The sequence below is a fragment of the Poromitra crassiceps genome (assembly GCF_964638095.1).
Source record: "Poromitra crassiceps genome assembly, contig: HAP1_SCAFFOLD_204, whole genome shotgun sequence".
NCBI classification, from domain to species: Eukaryota; Metazoa; Chordata; class Actinopteri; order Beryciformes; family Melamphaidae; genus Poromitra; species Poromitra crassiceps.
Window position 1 is genome coordinate 155,826 of NW_028152181.1, and position 6,775 is coordinate 162,600.

Consider the following 6,775-nt stretch of genomic DNA (forward strand, 5'->3'; position numbering starts at 1 on the left):
CTCTCCGCTCAATGTACAAGTACATCTCCGCTCCATGTACAAGTACCTCTCCGCTCCATGTACAAGTACCTCTCCGGTCCATGTACAAGTACCTCTCCGCTCCATGTACAAGTACCTCTCCGCTCCATGTACAAGTACCTCTCCGCTCAATGTCAAGTGTCGACAGTACCTCTCCGCTCCATGTACAAATACCTCTCCGCTCTCATGTACAAGTACCTCTCCGCTCCATGTACAAGTACCTCTCCGCTCAATGTCAAGTGTCGACAGTACCTCTCCGCTCCATGTACAAATACCTCTCCGCTCCATGTACAAGTACCTCTCCGCTCTCATGTACAAGTACCTCTCCGCTCCATGTACAAGTAGCTCTCCGCTCAATGTACAAGTGTCGACAGTACCTTTCCGCTCCATGTACAAATACCTCTCCGCTCTCATGTACAAGTACCTCTCCGCTCCATGTACAAGTACCTCTCCGCTCAATGTACAAATACCTCTCCGCTCCATGTATAAGTACCTCTCCGCTCTATGTACAAGTACCTCTCCGCTCCATGTACAAGTACCTCTCCGCTCAATGTACAAATACCTCTCCGCTCCATGTACAAGTAGCTCTCCGCTGAATGTACAAGTGTCGACAGTACCTCTCCGCTCAATGTACAAGTACCTCTCCGCTCAATGTACAAATACCTCTCCGCTCCATGTACAAGTACCTCTCCGCTCAATGTCAAGTATCGACAGTACCTCTCCGCTCCATGTACAAGTACCTCTCCGCTGAATGTACAAGTGTCGACAGTACCTCTCCGCTCAATGTACAAGTACCTCTCCGCTCCATGTACAAGTACCTCTCCGCTCTCATGTACAAGTACCTCTCCGCTCCATGTACAAGTACCTCTCCGCTCAATGTACAAGTACCTCTGCGCTCCATGTACAAGTACCTCTCCGCTCAATGTACAAGTACCTCTCCGCTCAATGTACAAGTGTCGACAGTACCTCTCCGCTCCATGTACAAGTACCTCTCCGCTCAATGTACAAGTGTCGACAGTACCTCTACGCTCAATGTACAAGTGTCGACAGTACCTCTCCGCTCTCATGTACAAGTACCTCTCCGATCCATGTACAAGTACATCTCCGCTCCATGTACAAGTACATCTCCGCTCAATGTACAAGTACCTCTCCGCTCCATGTACAAGTACCTCTCCGCTCCATGTACAAGTACCTCTCCGCTCCATGTACAAGTACCTCTCCGCTCCATGTACAAGTACCTCTCCGCTCAATGTACAAGTACCTCTCCGCTCCATGTACAAGTACCTCTCCGCTCAATGTACAAGTACCTCTCCGCTCAATGTACAAGTGTCGACAGTACCTCTCCGCTCAATGTACAAGTACCTCTCCGCTCCATGTACAAGTACCTCTCCGCTCTCATGTACAAGTACCTCTCCGCTCCATGTACAAGTACCTCTCCGCTCAATGTACAAGTACCTCTGCGCTCCATGTACAAGTACCTCTCCGCTCAATGTACAAGTACCTCTCCGCTCAATGTACAAGTGTCGACAGTACCTCTCCGCTCTCATGTACAAGTACCTCTCCGATCCATGTACAAGTACATCTCCGCTCCATGTACAAGTACATCTCCGCTCAATGTACAAGTACCTCTCCGCTCCATGTACAAGTACCTCTCCGCTCCATGTACAAGTACCTCTCCGCTCCATGTACAAGTACCTCTCCGCTCCATGTACAAGTACCTCTCCGCTCAATGTACAAGTACCTCTGCGCTCCATGTACAAGTACCTCTCCGCTCAATGTACAAGTACCTCTCCGCTCAATGTACAAGTGTCGACAGTACCTCTCCGCTCAATGTACAAGTACCTCTCCGCTCCATGTACAAGTACCTCTCCGCTCTCATGTACAAGTACCTCTCCGCTCCATGTACAAGTACCTCTCCGCTCAATGTACAAGTACCTCTGCGCTCCATGTACAAGTACCTCTCCGCTCAATGTACAAATACCTCTCCGCTCCATGTACAAGTACCTCTCCGCTCAATGTCAAGTATCGACAGTACCTCTCCGCTCCATGTACAAGTACCTCTCCGCTGAATGTACAAGTGTCGACAGTACCTCTCCGCTCAATGTACAAGTACCTCTCCGCTCCATGTACAAGTACCTCTCCGCTCTCATGTACAAGTACCTCTCCGCTCCATGTACAAGTACCTCTCCGCTCAATGTACAAGTACCTCTGCGCTCCATGTACAAGTACCTCTCCGCTCAATGTACAAGTACCTCTCCGCTCAATGTACAAGTGTCGACAGTACCTCTCCGCTCAATGTACAAGTACCTCTCCGCTCCATGTACAAGTACCTCTCCGCTCTCATGTACAAGTACCTCTCCGCTCCATGTACAAGTACCTCTCCGCTCAATGTACAAGTACCTCTGCGCTCCATGTACAAGTACCTCTCCGCTCAATGTACAAGTACCTCTCCGCTCAATGTACAAGTGTCGACAGTACCTCTCCGCTCTCATGTACAAGTACCTCTCCGATCCATGTACAAGTACATCTCCGCTCAATGTACAAGTACCTCTCCGCTCCATGTACAAGTACCTCTCCGCTCCATGTACAAGTACCTCTCCGCTCCATGTACAAGTACCTCTCCGCTCCATGTACAAGTACCTCTCCGCTCAATGTACAAGTACCTCTCCGCTCCATGTACAAGTACCTCTCCGCTCAATGTACAAGTACCTCTCCGCTCCATGTACAAGTACCTCTCCGCTCCATGTACAAGTACCTCTCCGCTCCATGTACAAGTACCTCTCCGCTCAATGTCAAGTATCGACAGTACCTCTCCGCTCCATGTACACGTACCTCTCCGCTGAATGTACAAGTGTCGACAGTACCTCTCCGCTCAATGTACAAGTACCTCTCCGCTCCATGTACAAGTACCTCTCCGCTCTCATGTACAAGTACCTCTCCGCTCCATGTACAAGTACCTCTCCGCTCAATGTACAAGTACCTCTGCGCTCCATGTACAAGTACCTCTCCGCTCAATGTACAAGTACCTCTCCGCTCAATGTACAAGTGTCGACAGTACCTCTCCGCTCCATGTACAAGTACCTCTCCGCTCAATGTACAAGTGTCGACAGTACCTCTACGCTCAATGTACAAGTGTCGACAGTACCTCTCCGCTCTCATGTACAAGTACCTCTCCGATCCATGTACAAGTACATCTCCGCTCCATGTACAAGTACATCTCCGCTCAATGTACAAGTACCTCTCCGCTCCATGTACAAGTACCTCTCCGCTCCATGTACAAGTACCTCTCCGCTCCATGTACAAGTACCTCTCCGCTCCATGTACAAGTACCTCTCCGCTCAATGTACAAGTACCTCTCCGCTCCATGTACAAGTACCTCTCCGCTCAATGTACAAGTACCTCTCCGCTCAATGTACAAGTGTCGACAGTACCTCTCCGCTCAATGTACAAGTACCTCTCCGCTCCATGTACAAGTACCTCTCCGCTCTCATGTACAAGTACCTCTCCGCTCCATGTACAAGTACCTCTCCGCTCAATGTACAAGTACCTCTGCGCTCCATGTACAAGTACCTCTCCGCTCAATGTACAAGTACCTCTCCGCTCAATGTACAAGTGTCGACAGTACCTCTCCGCTCTCATGTACAAGTACCTCTCCGATCCATGTACAAGTACATCTCCGCTCCATGTACAAGTACATCTCCGCTCAATGTACAAGTACCTCTCCGCTCCATGTACAAGTACCTCTCCGCTCCATGTACAAGTACCTCTCCGCTCCATGTACAAGTACCTCTCCGCTCCATGTACAAGTACCTCTCCGCTCAATGTACAAGTACCTCTGCGCTCCATGTACAAGTACCTCTCCGCTCAATGTACAAGTACCTCTCCGCTCAATGTACAAGTGTCGACAGTACCTCTCCGCTCAATGTACAAGTACCTCTCCGCTCCATGTACAAGTACCTCTCCGCTCTCATGTACAAGTACCTCTCCGCTCCATGTACAAGTACCTCTCCGCTCAATGTACAAGTACCTCTGCGCTCCATGTACAAGTACCTCTCCGCTCAATGTACAAATACCTCTCCGCTCCATGTACAAGTACCTCTCCGCTCAATGTCAAGTATCGACAGTACCTCTCCGCTCCATGTACAAGTACCTCTCCGCTGAATGTACAAGTGTCGACAGTACCTCTCCGCTCAATGTACAAGTACCTCTCCGCTCCATGTACAAGTACCTCTCCGCTCTCATGTACAAGTACCTCTCCGCTCCATGTACAAGTACCTCTCCGCTCAATGTACAAGTACCTCTGCGCTCCATGTACAAGTACCTCTCCGCTCAATGTACAAGTACCTCTCCGCTCAATGTACAAGTGTCGACAGTACCTCTCCGCTCAATGTACAAGTACCTCTCCGCTCCATGTACAAGTACCTCTCCGCTCTCATGTACAAGTACCTCTCCGCTCCATGTACAAGTACCTCTCCGCTCAATGTACAAGTACCTCTGCGCTCCATGTACAAGTACCTCTCCGCTCAATGTACAAGTACCTCTCCGCTCAATGTACAAGTGTCGACAGTACCTCTCCGCTCTCATGTACAAGTACCTCTCCGATCCATGTACAAGTACATCTCCGCTCCATGTACAAGTACATCTCCGCTCAATGTACAAGTACCTCTCCGCTCCATGTACAAGTACCTCTCCGCTCCATGTACAAGTACCTCTCCGCTCCATGTACAAGTACCTCTCCGCTCCATGTACAAGTACCTCTCCGCTCAATGTACAAGTACCTCTCCGCTCCATGTACAAGTACCTCTCCGCTCCATGTACAAGTACCTCTCCGCTCCATGTACAAGTACCTCTCCGCTCAATGTACAAGTACCTCTCCGCTCCATGTACAAGTACCTCTCCGCTCCATGTACAAGTACCTCTCCGCTCAATGTACAAGTACCTCTCCGCTCCCTGTACAAGTACATCTCCGCTCCATGTACAAGTACCTCTCCGCTCCATGTACAAGTACCTCTCCGCTCAATGTACAAGTGTCGACAGTACCTCTCCGCTCCATGTACAAGTACCTCTCCGCTCCATGTACAAGTACCTCTCCGCTCAATGTACAAGTGTCGACAGTACCTCTCCGCTCCATCTACAAGTACCTCTCCGCTCAATGTACAAGTACCTCTCCGCTGAATGTACAAGTACCTCTCCGCTCCATGTACAAGTACCTCTCCGCTCCATGTACAAATACCTCTCCGCTCCATGTACAAGTACCTCTCCGCTCCATGTACAAGCACCTCTCCGCTACATGTACAAGTACCTCTCCGCTCCATGTACAAGTACCTCTCCGCTCCATGTACAAGTACCTCTCCGCTCAATGTACAAGTACCTCTCCGCTCCATGTACAAATACCTCTCCGCTCCATGTACAAATACCTCTCCGCTCCATGTACAAGTACCTCTCCGCTCCATGTACCAGTACCTCTCCGCTCAATGTACAAGTACATCTCCGCTCAATGTACAAGTACATCTCCGCTCAATGTACAAGTACGTCTCCGCTCAATGTACAAGTACCTCTCCGCTCAATGTACAAGTACCTCTCCGCTCCATGTACAAGTACCTCTCCGCTCAATGTACAAGTACATCTCCGCTCCATGTACCAGTACCTCTCCGCTCAATGTACAAGTACCTCTCCGCTCAATGTACAAGTACATCTCCGCTCCATGTACAAGTACGTCTCCGCTCAATGTATAAGTACCTCTCCGCTCCATGTACAAGTACCTCTCCGCTCCATGTACAAGTACATCTCCGCTCCATGTACAAGTACATCTCCGCTCCATGTACAAGTACCTCTCCGCTCCATGTACAAGTACCTCTCCGCTCCATGTACAAGTACATCTCCGCTCCATGTACAAGTACCTCTCCGCTCAATGTACAAGTACATCTCCGCTCCATGTACAAGTACATCTCCACTCCATGTACAAGTACCTCTCCGCTCAATGTACAAGTACATCTCCGCTCCATGTACCAGTACCTCTCCGCTCAATGTACAAGTACATCTCCACTCCATGTACAAGTACCTCTCCGCTCAATGTACAAGTACATCTCCGCTCCATGTACCAGTACCTCTCCGCTCAATGTACAAGTACATCTCCACTCCATGTACAAGTACCTCTCCGCTCAATGTACAAGTACATCTCCGCTCCATGTACCAGTACCTCTCCGCTCAATGTACAAGTACATCTCCGCTCCATGTACAAGTACCTCTCCGCTCAATGTACAAGTACCTCTCCGCTCAATGTACAAGTACATCTCCGCTCCATGTACCAGTACCTCTCCGCTCAATGTACAAGTACATCTGCGCTCCATGTAGGGCTGGGTATCGTTCAAAATTTTTCGATATCGATACCGTTTCGATACTTGGATTTCGATACCGGTTCCTGAACGATACTTTTTTCGATACCAATTTTTAGAAAAATCCATTTTAACAAAAATAAAACTGCATTACACATTGAAATTATTTTACAAATCTTTAGTTTCCCCCCATCTTAAGTTTTACAGCAGAAAAAAATAAAACCTACTGTATTTAACATAACTTTAAGTTCTCTAAACGTATTGCCGTCCCTACAAAAAATATTGGAGTACTACAAAGGAAAGAAATGTAGCTAAAACAAATAAATCAGTGGAATAGTTTTCAGTGCAAAACAGAGAGTTGCAAATCAGGGTTTAATGCTCACTGATGCAACAGAACTCTATTCTTGTACAAACTGATGAGA